The sequence below is a fragment of the Cotesia glomerata genome, linkage group LG1 (assembly GCF_020080835.1).
Source record: "Cotesia glomerata isolate CgM1 linkage group LG1, MPM_Cglom_v2.3, whole genome shotgun sequence".
Taxonomy (NCBI): Eukaryota; Metazoa; Arthropoda; class Insecta; order Hymenoptera; family Braconidae; genus Cotesia; species Cotesia glomerata.
The window spans coordinates 28,408,987-28,429,109 of NC_058158.1; the positions used below are offsets into that span (position 1 = coordinate 28,408,987).

At 33.7% G+C, this 20,123-nt stretch overlaps 1 protein-coding gene and 1 long non-coding RNA gene across 2 annotated transcripts in view; both read right to left on the reverse strand.

The window, feature by feature from the left end:
• The window catches only part of LOC123275225 (protein turtle homolog B-like), a 333,309-nt gene that overhangs the window by 224,497 nt on the left and 88,689 nt on the right, over window positions 1-20,123 (reverse strand). The window lies entirely within an intron of this gene.
• Window positions 12,201-18,542, reverse strand: LOC123275228. Its single transcript, XR_006511650.1, has 2 exons — window positions 18,398-18,542; window positions 12,201-12,236 (listed from the first exon to the last, which is right to left on the reverse strand). It is a non-coding gene; the product is annotated as an uncharacterized LOC123275228 (long non-coding RNA).

The window sequence follows — 20,123 nt, forward strand, 5'->3', positions numbered from 1 at the left end:
CGTTACTTCCGGGACGTTACTTTCAATTATATATTAACACATCAGAAATTATTTACACGGAATAAAGAATACTTTGCTGATGATTTCTGTATCTAATTTCTAAGTACATTTTAATTCATAATTCCTGATTGATATCCCATCCAAAATCTCGCCATAGCTTTAATGGACGTTGTTGGGGCACACGCATAAGCCGATAGGCGAGTGCTCAACATATGACAGGGATTGCTACTAAAGACATTATGTTATACAGGGTTGGTTTTAGTCCACGTGTTGCACAGTATACTTTATTCAACACATGTCTGGTTATCCTGATCTATCAAGAAGTATTAGCAATCGCTTAACTATAGGGTGCGGGTATGGACATGTAGAATTGAAAAGTAAGGGAAATTAATCAGCTCTTCCCGACTAGAATTTTAGTGAGGCATGCCGAAAAATCAGTTCGGGGCAAAGTTGGCTTTCCGAACTTAGGCTAGCCCAATTCGGATCTTATTTATTTTAAATTACCGAACATTGGTATGCCAAAAGAATTCCACATTCGATGTACTCTTGTAATAGTTTGGTACTGCCTAAGTTCGGCATATCATGGATTGCCTAATTAGTACGAAATAGCGGTAACCAAAGGTTTACCCAAGTTTGGTTCACCAAGTTCGGGCTTACTTAGGCAAACCTGTGGAAATGCCTAAGTTCGGTATGTCATGGATTGCCAAACTGTTATGAAATAACGGTAACCAAAAGCTTACCGAAGTTTGGTTCACCAAGCTTGGGCTCACTTCGAAAAACTTGTGGCAATGCCTAAGTTCGACATTTCATGGGTTGCCAAACTGTTATGAAATAACGGTAACCAAAGGTTTACCGAAACTTGGCATACCACGATCGAACTTCTTTAGGCAAACCTGTGGAAATGCCTAAGTTCGGTATGTCATGGATTGCCAAACTGTTATGAAATAACGGTAACCAAAAGCTTACCGAACAGTAACTAAAGGTCCCTAGTAGAAATGAAATCAAGTTTTTAGCCAGTAACTGGCGGGTTTTACTAGACTTAAACCAGTAACTGGCCAGTGTAATATCAAGTTTCTGTCTAGTAACTAGCCAGTTTTACTAGAGATCTAACAAAACATTATGGCGGCTTTATTGAAACTGTCAGTTTCGAATTCTGAGGTTATTAGGCGTTATTAAAATTGTCAAATAAATTCAAAACAATGTTTAATAAACGATATGATATAAAAAAGTTTCATTTATGTGTACATTATAAAATAGATAACATCATTAGACTGATAAACTAATAATAAATCTAAAAATAGAATAAGAAAATAATTATTTTGAATTGGAGATTTGTTTTTAATGCCCACAGTCGCAATTTATATATTGTGTCATTTTTTTTCACTGCATCCATTTTGAAATATATACTGGAAATTATTTACACGTTAATAAACACTAATTTTGATTGATTTATACTGTTTTTAATGATAATTTTTAATGATAATTACACTGTCGGTGTAACCAATGTTTATGACTTAGTTGTAGGTGGCATGATTTTAAGTTTTTACTGGATATCACTGGTCAGTTACTGGTTTATATCCAGTGAAAACTCGATTATTTATACTAGGGGTCCCGTGTAAAAATGATATGATATCAATATGAAGCTCATAATGAATCTCATATTTTGGCACTAATATGAGACTTATATAAGAGCCATATCAATACTTTGGAAACCCGTAATAAGTAAAATACATGTGAGAACGAATCTTTTTTAAGTAGATTAGTAAAATTTTCATTTTTTCTGTTAATCAGAGGAAATGTATAACAATTGAGAAAAACAGTATTTTTATCATGCACTATACTGTTGAACTACTTAACTTCCCTCCTTGACTTTCTTAACTTGAAAGAATATTTAGAAAAACATTGACTATCTTGGTTTAAAAAAAATTTTTAACTGAAAAAATTTTTTCGTCTTAAGATAATTATTTTTTATTTTGAAAACAATTTATATTATTATGATTTTATGCAGATATGACCATCATTAAATTTTGAATTTAATTCAATATCATTATGATTTCATAATGAAATTATGTTAATATCATCATGGAGATACTATCCTAACGAATTTCCAACAGTGAAAAAAAATTTTTTTCTTGAATTATGAATAAAAGGCAACAATATCATTACAATATCATAATGAATTTTAAAAATTTCAGCCTGACTCCATCATGAGTTTACGCAGATATTATTATAACTTCAGTATGAAATTATGCGTTTGTCACTACGGATTGGTCACGAATCCCCATGTGACCGATCCGTGTAGATCAAATTTTATAATAAAACATAATCATATTACTAGAAATTTTCTTTCTCCAACAAGAAAAATAAAAATTTTATAATTTATAGATTATAAAATTTTTATTAACTATAGTTAAAAAAAAATTCATTTCCATAAGTATTTTACTTATTACAGTTTTCAAATGTATTGATATGGCTTTTATATGAATCTCATATTAGTGTCAAAATATGAGATTCATTATGATATTCATTATGAGCGTCATAATTATATCATATCATTTTTACACGGGGTATTCTGAAGCTTGGTTTATTCAAATCGAACTTGACTAGGTAAGTCTATGGCAAATCCTCACTTAAGTATAATGTCAGAATTCCTAACTGGAGAGGGGAACTTCAGCGCCATTTTTCTAATTTAAAAAAATATTTTTTTTATCTTGATTTTCATTTTTGTGTAGTTGATAAGTAATAGAATAACTGTAAAAAAATTTGAAAGCATTAGTCATTATCATTACTTTTATATAGAAATAAAATTTTTAAAATAGCTTAAATTTTAAGTCGCTACACCACCCGATTCCCTTAAATTTTGAATTATTAGAAAAATAAAAATTTTATTTATCATTCAAGAGTAGAAAAAAGAAACATTTATTGCTAACGACAACTCGTTGGAAAAAAAATTAAAAATATGTACATCATTAATGAAATTTAACGCATTGATCATTAAAAATAATCCACGGTATTTTCAATTTCCACCACCTGGCTTACGATAGTTTTACAGCTGAGGGCTGTTTATATGCTACGCTTTGAACTTTTTATTCATAGCTTATATATATATATATATATATATATATATATATATATATATATATATATATATATATGTAGATCTGTCAATGAGAAAAAATTAATGATCACCGCAAAGAAGTGTAATCATAGTATTAAATCACACACCATCCATGTTAGTTGAGTACCTAGAAATCTGCAGCGCCATTTTCTCGATTATAGTACGTCGGTCGATAAACGGTCCTTTAGGGTTCACTTTACAGTAATGATGAAGCAGGACAACGTGTATACCCTGAATAATGGATATTCTCATCTGTGTTAAGCAAAAAGATGATGACCGAAAATTGAATAAATACATTTACCGATTTTTTTTTTTTTGGAGTATCTTCAAATGAAAAATTTTTTTTTGAGAAAATTGTTTAGGAAAAAAAATATTATCGTAACTTTGAAGCCTTTAATCTTAACTTCTTAAATTTATGATGATTTGATAGATAAATTTGATGAACCAAATATTTGTATTCAATCGGTGTATATTATGCTTTAGAATCTTTCGATTGAACAAAATATTGATACCCAAAAATTGGATTAGCATTGACTCATTGACATATGAATTATATTTGCTTCGACAATAAAGGAAAAACAATTGTCAGTACTATTGAAATGAGATTGATACACCACTCTGACATATATATCATGCATAACTTTTTAAAATATTCATTTATGCACCGAAAAAAATTAGTTATTCATATTGTCCAATTTTATATTTGTTTTGTGGTGAGATCACAATGCAATAATATTTTTTTTTTAATTTTGACTTGAATCAAGTTCGACATTTTTTTAATTTTATCTAATTATAAATGAGCTGTTTATAACAATTGAGTAACTAACATTAATAATTGGTTGTAAAGCAGCAATAATATAACGCGGATTTAAAAGTTTGGAAAAATTTATCGATCAATTCACTTTCGGGTGAGTCAACTATTGATTTCTGAACTTTTGCAACCTCAGAAAGTAATTCGTTAAAAAGTTTTTCGTAACTTTTTAGAATTTCATTTCTCAATCCATTGGATTGCGGTCGAAAGTTGGATCTGCTGTCACGGCTATAACAGATTTGACAATGACAAAGAAATAAGAAAAAATGCAAAATTATATAGATATATGTATTTAACTCTACAATATTTGCACAAGAAGTAATCGATTTAATAACAAATTGAATTCTTTTACTATTTAAATTGAAAAAAATTAAAATTTCCAAAAATATAAAAAGTTATGTATCCGTTCAATTCGTTGAAAAAAAAAAATTTCTTACGTAGCCATATTTGACTAAATCGGGCCGTATTAGACAACAAAAAAATTCTTTATTATTTTCAATTTTTTTTTTCTAATATAAATTTGTACATCAATAAACATCTCGTGTTAAACAAAAATAAGCTTGGTAATGAATTAAACTAAAAATCAACGTCAGATAAGCTCTTTAGGAGAAATGTTTTTATTTTAGAACTTAGCATCTCAAACGTAACTCTCTTCTAAAGAGACAATTCTACGATCGTTCACCCTCCGTTGGAAATTTCCAACACTAATCTTGTTAGAAATATTATATATGGGCTATATGGGGTATATATCTGTCGATCAAGTCATATCAGGCTATATCAAACCATATCAAGCCAAATATCATCTGATACGGCAACTTTTCATATTAAGTCATATCAGAAAATTCTTTCACAGTTTTGGATATAAATATTTTTATGATTTAGGAAAATATTAAAGTTTGCTGCAAAAAGTTTGAAGGTTAGTTGCAGGGTTAAACGTTTTTTTTTTTTTTTTTTTTTTTTTTTTTCTTTTAATAAGCTAAATAAACTTCTAATGAAATTTCAATCAGTTACAAAAAACTAATTATTGTCAATTATTCCTAATTCTAATTTTCTATTAAACTTTTTCCTGTAATTAATTAACAAGTAAATGAGATTTATCCGGATGACTTTTATTTGAGGTTTTTTCCCTCGTACTCATCAAATTTTATTTAAGCTATCTGAATCAGGCTCTCTTGAGGAGTCTTATTACACCAACTTGGTTCCCTTAATGCTTTTTCTATTGTTGGTTTGACCGGATCCAACCCCCTCTCCTCTTATCAATCTAATCAATTGGCGGTAATCTTGTTCTACATTTGCTTTTCTCTAAATTCTTCTTGGTGTCTACTTCGAACTGAAAGAAATCGAGGGGATTTGGATAAAAATTTTTTTTTTGAAAATAAAATTATTTGAGATTTGACAGTATGCACGTATTTCTGTAAATTTTCATTTAACTACTTTAAAATTAAATTTTTCCAACAGAGAGTCAGCATAAAATTAAAGTCGAATAAACTATTCAAATTGATTTTATATTCAAGCAGAATGACCTGCGGGAATATTTGAAAATGTTTAACTTTTCCGACCGAAAACAAAAATTTTATAAAAATTATGTACTCACTCATTCACTTAGCATATAAAGCACTTGTCACTTAGTTTTGTAATTTATATAAAGTCGGCTTTTAAAATACTTGATAGTTAAGGATGCAAATGAAAATAATTGCAAAATTTTCAAGAGACAAAAAAAGAATAAATGAAAAAAAGAAGTTTAAAGTCAAATACGTTGCCGGTAATTCATCTATTTAAATTAAATATAAGAAGTTAAATCTTGAATAAAGTCTTGAAAATGAAAAAAAAAAATGAAAATAATAAATAGCAGTTTTACAGAAGTTTCCTTAATGAAAAGAGAGGTGAGATGTATGAAAGTTAAAAATGATCCCGTTTAGTGGGTATGCAAAAGAAAAGGATAACAAAACCAACAACATCTCTCGAGACACTTAAGAAGAACTTAACTTTGTGCATAAAATTAAGTCATTGTAATTGCAGACGTGATGCGGAAGTGTGGTTGGCAGAAACCAACAGCTAAGCATCTTACTCCTCAACGTACGAATAGAAATATATAATTTTTCCCTAGCAACTTTCATTACTACAACAACGACAAGTTGAGCGACAAGGGAACCAGCCAAGTATAACGAGAGTGCCCGGGGAGATGGACGGAATTAAAATAAAACCAACTACTGCAAAAATAAATAAATAAAAGTACAAACAGACAAGATGAATTATTTCCTCTGCACAAGGGAATTCACTTGAAGAAACTAAACACAAATAAAATAAAAACACTCTTGTTTATTGAATACTGATTACTACTCGAGTATAAAATCAGGAGGCACTCTAATTATTTTCGGATTGTTGCCTCGTGAATGAATATTTCATGAAACAATCAGTCCGATTTTTAATTCACCTTATAGGTTATTGCAAGCACGGTAATTATTGCAGATGGTACCGCTAGTAATTGAATGATTGTAATTGATTATTATGAATTTATGGGTACTTGAAACATATTTCCGATATTGGTATTTATAAATGGATTTATCCACATTGATTTGTTTTCAATCGAAGCTTTGCAGCTCGCATATGTGAGTGTTGCAAATTCATCGTGGATTTTTTTTTGGAGTATTTGATTAGGTTAGAGGAAATATAACTAATGTTGTATGTAACTTCATTTAACTTTGGCAAAGATGTCTCTTGAGAATATTGAGACTCATTGAAATTCGATCTGCAAATTAAACTTTGTCAGTCCGTAAAAAAAATTTTTGGATATGGTTATGTATGGACTAATATAATCTCACATCCTGACCTGACCATATGTGGCCATATCAAACTACTTATGAGGATATGCAAATAACTTATTAAAATTTGACAATTTCTTATTGTTTTTAGAAACGTGTCAAAGTCAAAGAATGATCGTTATTTTAAAACTTAATATCTCAAACTTAACTCTCTTGTAAGGAGACAATTCTGCGGGCATGTGCCCTCCGTTGGAGATTTTCAACACTACTTTAAATCAAAAAATAATTTATAGGGACCGTGCGGCAAATATAAAGACGGCACTTCTATCGAAACTGGCGTGCCCTGTTGTTGAATTTATACATAAAACGGGCACAAATATTAAAGCAAGCAATCGAATAATTCATAAAATATTAAAAGATTAATAAAATGTGCTTTTTTATCAGTAGTAATTGGTCGTATTCAAAGCAAAAATAATTCAAAAGGCTAAAAAAAAATTCAAGGCTGTGTACATAAAATAAAATGGAAGAAATTCAGCATTATTAAATCAAATAGTCGTGTAAACATAGCATCAACAGAACAATTCTGTCTCTAAACACGTTATATCACGATAAAGATGCCATAAGGGCGTATAAAAATTATACGGCCTTATGGTTCCCGGGTGCCATAAGGGCGTATAAAATTTTTTTTTTGCATTTCTGCACATTTCGGACGAAAATACATCGATTCCCGAAAAATAGTATATTACACATCTAGGGCAGTAAAATAAGAAATGTCTCAGATCACATGTACTTGTTGTCCGAAGCAAAGTCGAGGTCAATAAACATGTGATCTGAGGCTTTCTTATTTACTGCCCGTGGTGTGTATACTATTTTTCTCCTCGACGGAGGCGGAAAGCGGCATTTTCGTTTAGCGCAGCGGGACGAAAGTTGACGCTTTCCGCCCGGAGGTGAGAAAATATACTATTTTATACGCCCTTATGGCTCCCGGAACCTACCTCGGATGCCATAAGGGCGTATAATAAAAATTCTGTTTTTTTTTCTTAGTCCAAAAAAAATTTTTATATGGAAAAAAATTTTTTTTTGCATTTCTACACGTTTCATACAAAAATACGTCGGTTACCAAAAAAAAAATTTTTTTATACGTCCTTATGGCATCCGAGATGGGTCCCGGGAGCCATAAGGGCGTATAAATTTTTATTTTGCATTTCTGCACGTTTCAGACGAAACTACGTTGATTCCCGAAAAAAAATTTTTTATACGCCCTTATGGCTTTTCACCGGGACCTTTTGCCGGTATACGCCCTTATGGCATCTGGAACGCGATATGCTTGTCATTTTTTTAAGAAGTATCACTGGTACTGAGCAAAAAATAATAAAATTTCACGTCGGTCAATTTGACGTTTCCGACTTAATGTGTTCACTTACGTTGTGATGTTACAATACTTTATAGTTGAAAAAATTTCAAAAAATCTATAAATTTATTCAAATAAAAATAAATTAACATTAAGTCATATTGTAAGGTTTTGAATGTTTGCCCGAATTTGGTACAATTTTATCACCAGTAGGCGTGATAGTCTAGGCACGGTCCTTTTAGACGTATCTGAAGATTTTTTCACTGAAAGCTAACTAAGGTCGGTTGAAATACCCACGATTTTTGTTGAAATTATCTCACTTTTATATTAATAATAATGAGTCTTATGATTTTAATCATTTTGAGGTTCATCTCAATGGGCGCGTGAATAGACTTCACTTTTATTATTTGAGATTTTAATGAATCAATTACTGGCAACTTGAAGAAATCAAATAAAAGATTTGAGTTGATCTTTTCATTTCAATATTATAATGCGGATATTGAGTTATCTCTCAATTCTAATATCGAATTTCTGCTTCAATGCAATTCTAGGCTACAGATTGATATTTTTTGTTTGAATATAAAAAGTTGATGTATTATTATAGGAAAATAATACATCAAAGAAAAGGTTGGATAATCCAAAACGCGCCTTAAAATGCTTGTGCAACTTTAATTAGATAAATTTGAGATTAATTTTAAAGCAAATTAGATAAATATACAAATTCATTATTTTCGGTAATAAGAATAAAGATAAATCGTTTTTTTCGATATTAAATAACAATGAGGAGTACCAAGTGTATTAAAGATTAAAAAAGATCATGCACAAATCCACATGAACAAAACTAATATCTCGATTTCTCAACACCGAATTATAGAATTTGTATTTCTTTTGTAAGAAATCAGTAATGGTTATAAGAATTTATTTGTAAACTATTTTATCTACATAATTTATCTGTCATATATAAAATATAAAGGTTTTTGTGAGCATATTCAATAGATACTTTATTGCGATACGCTACCCGTCATAATTGAATTTTGTTTACAGATCTTTAAACGCAAACAAAGAACTCTTTAATTAAATTTTACTGTGTAATGTATTAAAACAAAGCGAGTTGGTATGAAGATAAAAGCTCTGCAAAAGTTTGAGTTGGTTTTATTTTATCGCTTTTTATATCATATACGTAATAGTATAAACCGTTCAATTGTCAAGTCCTGAAATAGAACGGACAGAGTATCTATGTATGAATATCTTCAGAACAATGCAGATGAGCTTTGTTATGAAGCTGGTACTGAGAGAAAATATAACATTCAGAGATGTAATTATTATTTCATTTTCTTTGTTATACATTTTTCGGTTTATGAATTGATAACTTTTAAATTAAATGAACAAAGAAGTTAATAACCCGAGTCGAAAAAATGAACTTAAATGAGCTTAAATCGATTGTTTTTGTATAGCCGTTGAGTTCATTTAAGTTAATTTTTTCAACTCAAAAACGTATTTAATAACAGATTATTAAGTGTGTTTATGATAGTTATAAGCGGAATTATATTTCCTCGTGAAAAAATTTTTTGATATGGCCAATTACTATATCGGGCCATTGATGGTCTAATCTGATAATAATTTAGCCATATCAGGCTACATATGAGAGTAAAAAAATTTGGAAAACGGTTAACCCTAAAGGTCATCTCTGCAACTTCCCGCTAGTTCCATATCTAAGCGCTTAAAATTGTACTTATGACGTTTGTGAGCTCTTCGAGCTCAAAAATAGAATTTATATGTTATTTCAAGCTCTCCGAGCTCAAAAAGTTAGCTGTTCTAAGCTCTTCGAGCTCAAAAGTCGGATAGAAGTTTAATAAAACAGTATTTTTTGAATTTTCTAACCGCAATAACTTCTGAATGTATGAATGAACCGATTTTCACACGGTTGGCAATATTCCACGCAGTTTTTCAAATTCTATGATATACTTCTGAGCACAAACTGATCGAACAGAAAATTTTAGAAAAATTTGAAAAATTCGCTTTTTCTGAATTTTTTCGACAACAATAACTCACGAACCAATCAACTGATTTTCACGTTCTTGGTGGTGATCGACGTAGTTTTTTGGGCTCTGATAATAGTTTTATTTCATCAAAAACGATCCAAAAAGAAATGTCGAAATTATGTGAAAAAACACTTTTTTCGAAATTTTTCATTTTTGATAACTCTCGAACGAATCAACCGATTTTGATAGGACTGGTGGCATTGACGTGGTTTTTCAAATTTAAGTGCGGAATAGTTTTTGGAATTGATCGTTCAAGCCGTTTAGAAGTTAATCCAAAAAAACGATTTTTTGAAAATTTTATTTTTGAGATTTCTCAAAATCTAGCGAACCGAGTCGATTCAAATTTTCACGAAATTTAATGGCAATGATTCTCTTTGGATTGTTACCTATTTCGATCCGATCGGCCGAGCTGTTCAAAAGTTATAAGAAGTTTACATATACACATACATACAGCCGCACGGACACCATCATGGGAATAGTCAGGGAAGCTTCCTGTGACCTTAAAACGTCGAGATCTGATGAAAGCTCGATTTTCGCAAAACGGGGTGAAACCAATAACTTTCCGAATTTTGAAAAATTTTCAATTTTTCTTAGCGAAAAGTTAAAAATATTTGTTTTGTAACTTTTATTTTCTCTAGAAATCAATACGTCGATTTACATGTGGGATTCAATAAAAATTGATTAAATAGTTGGATAAGCTAAAAATATGAGATATGCTTTTTAAAAGTATAAAATAATGATTTTTACTTCATTATCACTTCATAGAAGCTTAAATCCTGCTCTATTATATTGGATCCATGCAGTAAACTTCATTCTATTGATTGACCAAAAATTGGTTTTAATATAGTGCTTAGAGTAGTAAACAGTGTGATGGCGCGGATTAACGTTGTGCATGTATATATATATATATATATATATATATATATATATATCGATGTATAGAGGACAACGCGTTGGGTGTATGATGATGATAGTTAAAATGACATAACAGCATCAGAATATACATAGATAGATAAACCATTGGTTGGTAGTGTTAGCACATAATTTTACCGTGAACGTGTCCTGTCGACTGGTAGGATACACTATTAAACGTGCTGTTGAAGATTAATTACACAACAAATGTGTCATAATTTTACAGCTATTATACTAAATAATATTTTCCTGATTGACGTTTAATATTTTCGAAATGTTTACGAAGAATATTTTAACTAGGGCTGTGCGAATCTTGCTCGAATCGAATCAAACTGAATCTGAGCATTCGATTCGAAATTCGAGTCGAATATTGAATTATTCGAAAGATTCGAATAGTTCGAAAGGTTCGAATAATTTGAAACTTTTTCGAATCTTCGTTAAATCGAAACGACACCGTGTTAGACACTTAGTTTTAACCTTCATTTAGTTATTTCATGTCTAATCAAGCAATGATTAGGCTTAATTACTTTTAATTGGAATAAATTTTATCCATGCGTTTTCCCTTTTCATAATTCTCTTATCATGAATGTTAATTTTCACGGTCACCAGTTTCTGGAGCAAAGAAACAACATGGAAAAATTTTTTCGATTGTTTATGCACACACGGAGAAAATTAAATGATAGGGGTTATCATACTAAATTTGTAGCTCAAATCATCTAGGATGATTAAAAAATTTTTCAATGCAAAGATGGTTAGTGTTATCATTTTTTTATGATAGCAGTTACCATTTTTTATAGTAACAGTTACAACCAGGATGATAACAGTCACTATCAGGATGGTTATAGTTACTATCAGGATGATAATATTTACTATCAAAAATAGTCATTAATATTGTTGAATTCATGATAAAATTGATCGAAAATTTATTAATTTCCAAGTACAGAAGAAAATTATAGGCACTTTTCCCATTCATCATGGGAATAGTTCTCATTATCATATAGAAATTTTTTCGAAACAGCAAACGAAATAGTTACTGTGATAGTATTGGAATGACTCCTGTAATAGTATAGAAACTTTTAATGATAACTGTCACTGCAAAGGTCTTGAGTCTTGACGTGAATTTGTGTCTTTTCAAGGTTTAATATCATTCTCACCGATAGTCAATTTATTATGATAAGTATTTAGTCTGCATTCGAAAATGCTCTATCTCGAGATTCATAATTAAGAAATGACCTTGTATCTTGTGAGTCATTGACATTTTTAAAGATATAAGCTCATCCTGATGTTACATTTATCAAGATCTTTCATTTGAGTACCCACATCAATTTTTCATATATTTATATGTCGGAGGAAGAGTGGTTTGGGCATTGTTAGAGTCCTTTGGATCATTATCAGCCATCTTTATTTATTTCACAATAATCAAATATAACAAAGACTTTGATTTGGAATATAACGTACACTAACTCGTACAAATAATAAATTTAATTACAAATATTTTACTACGATTGATATAACAGTTAAAGACGTTGGGGAAATAAGACCGAGAACGAATCCGGGGTCAGCAGGATGTATGCGATCTTTACTTGATCAATGCTCAACGAGAACTACTGTTCCAAGTACCCTAAGTACTTATTCACTCAAAAATATTTCGACAGCCCTCATTGTCTGTCGATATTTCTAACTATATACTTTTTACTTCTATCCTGTGACCTCGGCTACGTTTGGTGACCATTGTCACTCCGGACTTAAGCCCATCGTCATAACCATAAAAATATAATCAGCTTAAGTCGTAAATAATATCTAAATATTCTATGCTTTACAATTTTGCTTAAAATTAACAGACAAACTAAAATATTGGGAATTTCCAATCTCTGGAAAAACCCAGCTCGATATTATCTCCGACACGGCCAACCTGACGATCACACGTCCTCGGGTGCATCTGTAAACATGTTATTACAAACCGTGTCAATTTTTTTAAAGCTTATGTCCAGAGATTCATCAGAATGACAAAAACGTTCGACCACCTTTATTACGCTACGCGTTTCCTTGAGAATACCTTTCCACCATTCCGTTCACACTGAATACAAGCCATATCCACCACAGGTATAGACCTCTAACACTCAAAATGGTTTGCTACTGTATACCATATACAGAAAACTTGTGTATCACCATAGTATTCAACTATGTACACCTTAAGCCCCCGCCACATTGTCAACCACATATGACACATGTAGTGCAGCTTACAACATCTCTGGCCCCCGCCATCTCACCAGCTGGCCCTCGCGCCCTGACAATCTTGATAAACAAAATTGATTCAAACTACCCTGAGTTTGCAGTTGCGACTACAGACTGGCGCAGATAGTGCAGCCTAGAACTTCATCTTTGGCCCCGCCACCTCACCAGCTGGCCCTCGCGCCCTGACAATCTTGATAAACAAAATTGATTCAAACTACCCTGAGTTTGCAGTTACGACTACAGACTGGCGCAAGTAGTGCGGCCAACAGATTTCTTTGGTCCCCGCCACTTCACCAACTGGCCCGTCGTACCCTAGCCAAATCACTCTAGATTTGCTTGTACGACCTACAGCTTGGAGCAAGTGGTGCGACCTTACATCTACCATTAGTGCTGAGTCTCTCCCCTGGTGGTTTCTGACTCTGTCTCAGAGTCTTCATTGCTCTCCTGATCAACAACTTCTTGATCATCAGAAGCATCCAACTCACTAGGAATATGGGATTCAGGCATTTTTCTCAAGTTTTCATGGCAGTATTTATACGTTCTATTACCCATTAAAGACTTTAAAGTATAACGATTACCGTCGAGAGTTTCCGTCACCACAAATGGACCTCTGAACTTTGGATCGAGCTTTGTTTGATTTCTCTCTTCATTTTTAATTAACACAAAATCTCCTACTTTAAATGAAACTATCTTTGCTTTATTCTTATCAAATCTAGACTTATCATATTTCGCATTAATTTCTATGTTATCAATTGCTTTTTGCCGTACGTCAGAAATATCAATTTCTTTATCGTCTTGATCAACTATCATTCCAAAAGGTCTAGCTACTTTGCCGATTAGCAACTCTAACGGACTAGCTTTAGTGACTCGATTAGTAGTACAATTTATTGCTAATTGAATTTCATTTACAACTGCTTGCCAAGAGTTTCCACTCGTTTCGGCTGCAGTAAACATACTTTTTAGGGTACTCATTACGCGTTCTACCTGGCCATTAGCCCGACTTGAACCCGTAGCTATAAGATGTAATTTTGAGTTTTGTGAGTTACAATACTCTTGAAATTCTTTACTTGTGAAACATCTACCTTGATCCGCAATTATACGGGTCGGTGGGCCAAACAATGATATAGCATTTTTAAGAGCCTTAATAGTATTGACACTATCTATTTTTCGAGTATGATATAATAAAACAAATTTAGTAAAAGCATCTATCAACACGACAACGTATTCTTTTGAATCGTTCTTACCCGTTAATTTACCTGTAATATCCATGTGCACTGTATGCCAAGGGATGCTGGTCTTAGGAATAGGATGAAGCTCTGCTTGTACTTTGCCTGAGCTTGACTTGAAAACTCTGCAAGTATAACAGTTATCAATGAATTTACGAACATATTTCGTAATTCCTTCAAACCAGTAATACTCGCAAACCTTGTCAAGTGTTTTCTCCCATCCTAAGTGCATAATTGACTCATGTACATGATTTATTACCGACCACCTAAAAGCACGTGGAACAATAGGTAAACATAATGTTTTACCTCGCCTTTGGATTTTTCGGTGGAGTAACCCTGACCGTACTTCATAAGTTTTAGCAAGATCGGACGCAATCTCATCATTTTCTAAATCAATTACTATCTTACTAATTTCTGGGTCACGCCGTTGCTCAACAAGAAGCCAATCATCGGAAATTTCCGTCAAATTTATACTTTTCTGTAAAATTTTATTTGAATTACTACGCAATTGTTCTGTAACAGGATTACGCGAAAAGAAATCAGCGTGAGCCATTCGTTTACCTTCTCTATACACAATATCAAATTTAAAAGTCTGTAAGAAAGCCCACCAACGGTGAACCCTTGGTGTTAGGTCAGCCTTTTTCTGAGAGGCTTTTAACGAATTACAATCCGTAATTACTACGAACGGTCGGCCATGCAAATAATGGCGGAAAAATTTTACTGCGTTAAATACAGCTAGAGTCTCTAATTCATATGAATGATATCGTGACTCAGCTGAACTAGTAGCTTTGCTATAATACTCGACAACTCTATTTGAACCATTAAATTTTTGCATTAATATAGCCCCATAGCCTTCAGAGCTAGCGTCTGTGTGCAACTCTATAGGAAAGTTCGGATTGAAGATCATTAGTACAGGCTCATTAGTCAATACAGAGATTATTTTCTGACGGATATTTTCATGTACCTCAGTCCATTCAATATTTTTTTGCTACCTGAGGTCAAACGGTATAAGGGTTTCATTACCTGTGAGAACTTTGGAATAAATTTACGAAAGTAAGAAGAGAGACCGATGAATTGTCTCAACTGAGTTACGGTTCTCGGTGCAGGTAAGACAGTTAAGGCTTCGATTTTACGTGAGCTGGGACGGACTTCACCAGCAGAAATTTCATAGCCCAGGTATTGTACTTGGGTTTTGAGAAACGAGCATTTTGAAAAATTAAAAGAGAATCCGGATTTAATGAGAATACTGACTACTTTTTGAAGTCTGTCTAACGCTTCCTCGATAGTTGAAGCTATAATCATAATATCATCCATATACACAATGACGAATGTATATGCAAGTTCTCCTAGGGCTTTTATAACAGCACGTTGAAAGACAGAGGGTGCGTTCTTTAGCCCGAATGGCATGGTCAAATATTCATATTGCCCATCAGGCGTTACAAACGCCGTACGTTCAATTGATTCTGTCTCAACAGGGATTTGGTGAAATCCACTGGCCATATCTAAACATGTGAAAAATTTAGCACCAGCAAGTCGCGCTATTTGGTCGGCAATGAGGGGTAAAGGAAATTTATCATCTATCGTATTAGCATTCAGTTCCCGATAATCGACGCACAAACGATCAGAACCATCTTTCTTTTTAACTAATAATATAGGACTTGCAAACGGAGAGCAACTCGGACGAATAACATTAGCCTTCAATAGTTCATCTACTCTATCCCGTACTACCTGCCTTTCCTCAGCACTAAGACGATACGGTCGCCTTTGTACAGTTACATTAGGGTCAACTAAACGTATTATAAGCTCCCCTGTATTAACACGAGTACTTGGAAACCCCTGAATAAATGAATCGGTATATTCTTTTAAAAATAGAAATGAGTTTCTCTTTATCATCTCTAATTACGTCAGTATCAATATCATTAAAATGTATTTTACTAATAGATTCGAGTTTATTACATGCGTTAATCAGTTTACTTTTAGATAAGCTAAAATTATTTGAAGTTATATTTACATCAAATCCTTGCCCAAGAATTTCACGACCAATCAATACGTCACATTTTAAATAATCATCTGCAATAACATGAAAAAGTATCTCTAACGTATGGCTATTAATAGTTATTTCAGACAAAATTTGTATCGTACAGTTCACACTAACATTTCCAATGCCCTTTAAAATTATTAAATTATTTTTACGTTTACCCGCAAATTTAGCGGCAAAACTTTCTTTAATTAACGAGCATTCAGCTCCCGAATCAAACCAAAATGAAAACGACTCACCACGATGGATCAATGATCCTGATGGAGCTGCTACCGTACAGATGTCCACACGACGCTCGTTGTTGTTACCATTCCCGTTGTTTTTTGAACCTCCACTCGCTAATGTTGGACATCTTGAGGCAACGTGTCCCACTACGCCACACTTGAAGCAGGTAACAACGGATTTTTGTGAGGTAGGCCTAGTGGCTACCTGGCTATTAGATGCTCGTTCTGATTTTCCTTTATTAATTGAAGGGCAATCAACACTTCTGTGTCCTAATTTTCCACATGAATGACACTTAATCGATGACAACGATTTAAATCGTTTAAAATTAGGCTCCGTACGATCATCTTGGTGTGGAGCGGACCTTTTTCTTGCATAATTAAAGGCTTTCAATTCATTTTGGAGTTGGTTACGTGATTTAATATCTGTCGTAAATGATAAACGTTGAAGACGCGTATCACACTGTGAAAGATGAGCGAGTACAACAGACACCGCGATTTCTTCGACACTTGCACTTTTCCACTTTGAACAAAGCGACGCCAATAGACGACTTGAATATGAAGACAAGCACTCACCATCTTTCGGACGACTATTTTGTAAATTTATTAAAGTGGCCGCCGATGTTTCTAGTCCACCAAATCTCGCGATGAAGAGATCTTTAAATTCAGTCCACGTTATCCCAGGATAACATACTTGAGATAACCACGAAGATGCAGATCCTTGAAGAGCTTCACTTAACGCGATAATAAGTGCACTACCCTCATGAGGACGTTCCGCGAAACACATATCCACGGTTGAACACCAAGCAGCTGGATCCGCACTTGAATTTTCAGGATTGAACTTCGGCAAAGACATATTGCGATTAGTGGACACTGGTTTTGTTACAACCTTCATTAACTCTATCAAATTCCGATTTTTGCATTTCCATTAGCAACTGGAATTGATTAGGAGAAAAACCCGTAGCTGATCCAGATCCCACTTCTGATGTCGGAGGAAGAGTGGTTTGGGCATTGTTAGAGTCCTTTGGATCATTATCAGCCATCTTTTATTTATTTCACAATAATCAAATATAACAAAGACTTTGATTTGGAATATAACGTACACTAACTCGTACAAATAATAAATTTAATTACAAATATTTTACTACGATTGATATAACAGTTAAAGACGTTGGGGAAATAAGACCGAGAACGAATCCGGGGTCAGCAGGATGTATGCGATCTTTACTTGATCAATGCTCAACGAGAACTACTGTTCCAAGTACCCTAAGTACTTATTCACTCAAAAATATTTCGACAGCCCTCATTGTCTGTCGATATTTCTAACTATATACTTTTTACTTCTATCCTGTGACCTCGGCTACGTTTGGTGACCATTGTCACTCCGGACTTAAGCCCATCGTCATAACCATAAAAATATAATCAGCTTAAGTCGTAAATAATATCTAAATATTCTATGCTTTACAATTTTGCTTAAAATTAACAGACAAACTAAAATATTGGGAATTTCCAATCTCTGGAAAAACCCAGCTCGATATTATCTCCGACATATATATATTATATATGTGTATATATGAAAAATATATCAAAAATGCATGTGAGTACTCAAATGAAAGCTCTTGATGAGCGTAACATCAGGATGAGCTTACATCTTTAAAAATATCAACAATTAAGAAATGACCTTGTATTTTGAGAACTATTGACATTTTTAAAGATATAAGCTCATTCCGGTGTTACACCCATCAAGAGCGTTCATTTGAGTATCCACATCAATTTTTCATATATTTATATATATTATATGTATGTATATATGAAAAATATATCTAAATGCATCTGGAGAGAAGAGGTAGACAAGGTATGGGGTAAAATGGAAGTTGTAGCGGGGAGAAAAAGCGTGAGAAAGATAGGAGGAGTGGACAAAGAGGGTAAAGGCTTAGTGCTTGTTGAATTGGAGGATGTAAGCAGGAAAAAGGAGGTCATGATAGCTAAAAGTAAACTAAAAGGGGAGAAAGTTAGAGTGGAGGATGACCTGACATTCCAGGAGAGAAGGGTGAGGAGGTTGAAACTGGAAGAGGCGATGAAGGAAAGGAGAGCTGGTAACGTGGTGAAGGTAGGATACATGAAAATGTGGGTTAATGGCAAAGTAAGGATTTGGGACGAAGCGGAGGGAAGCTGGAAAAATCAGGAGGGAAACGAGTAAGGGTGGAGGTTGGCAAGAAGGGTAAGGGGTGGGGGGGGGGGAATAAAAGGAAAAGGGGAAGGATCGAGTGCTTTTAGGATTGGTTTTTGGAACGTTGCAGGGATTAAAAACAAGGATGAGGATTTTTGGCGGGGGTTGAGGAATTGGGATGTTGTTGTGTTGATGGAGACATGGGTAGATAACAAGAAATGGGCGTCAATAAAAGATTCTTGGAAAAAAGGGTTTAAGTGGGATATACAGGAAGCGATCGTTTCCAAGGGAAGGGGGAGAGCAAAAGGAGGTATCTTGGTTGGGCTGAAGGAAGGAATTGAGTCAGGAAAAAGGGGCAAATGGGACGTGGAGGGGTGGGTAGAAAAGGAAGTTAAACTGGAGGAGGAATGGTGGTGGATAGTAGGGGTCTATGTGAATGGGGACCTAGCTAGGAAAAAAGAGCTCATGGGCAAATGGATGGAGCAAGTGTGGGAGAGGCATATAATCATAGGGGGGGATTTCAATGTAAGGACTGGAGCCGAGGGTGGTTTGATTGTTGGGGAACTGCAAGAAAATAGAGAGGTTAGAATCTCAAGAGATAAGGTGGTTAACAAGGAAGGTAGGGGCTTATGCAATTTTGTAAGAGAGAGAGAGAGGGTGGGCCATTCTGAATGGGTGTGTCGAGGGGGATGAACAGGGGGAATGGATATTTTTTGGGGAGAGAGGGTGCTCGGTGATAGATTTAGTAATGATCGATATAAGGGATAGAGAGAGTATCAGAGGTTTAATTTTAGAGGAGAAGACAGAGTCGGATCATCTGCCAGTAGTTGTAGAGGTAGAAGCTGCGGGAAAGCGAAGAGGTGACTCAAAGGATTCTCGGGGTAAGGTGCAGAGAAGAGGTTGCTGGAAACGAGTCAGGTATTAAAAAATTCCAAGAAGAGTTTGGGGAGGGGTAAATTGCAGATAGTGAAGTGGAGGATGCCTGGGGAGATCTAAAAAGGAGAATTAAAGGTGCAATGAAAGTATCGGAGAAAGAAGGAGAAAGGAGGAGAGGCACTTCGGGTTATTGGGATGAAGAATGCAGGGATGCGAAAAGAAAGTTGAGGAAAGCCTTAAATAATTTTAAGGGTGGAAAAGAAGAGAAGAAGGGGTACCTAGAGAAAAAGAGGCGATATAGGGAGCTTTGCAAGGTTAAAAAAGAAAGAGAGGACTGAAAATGGGAGGAGTGGGTGAAAGG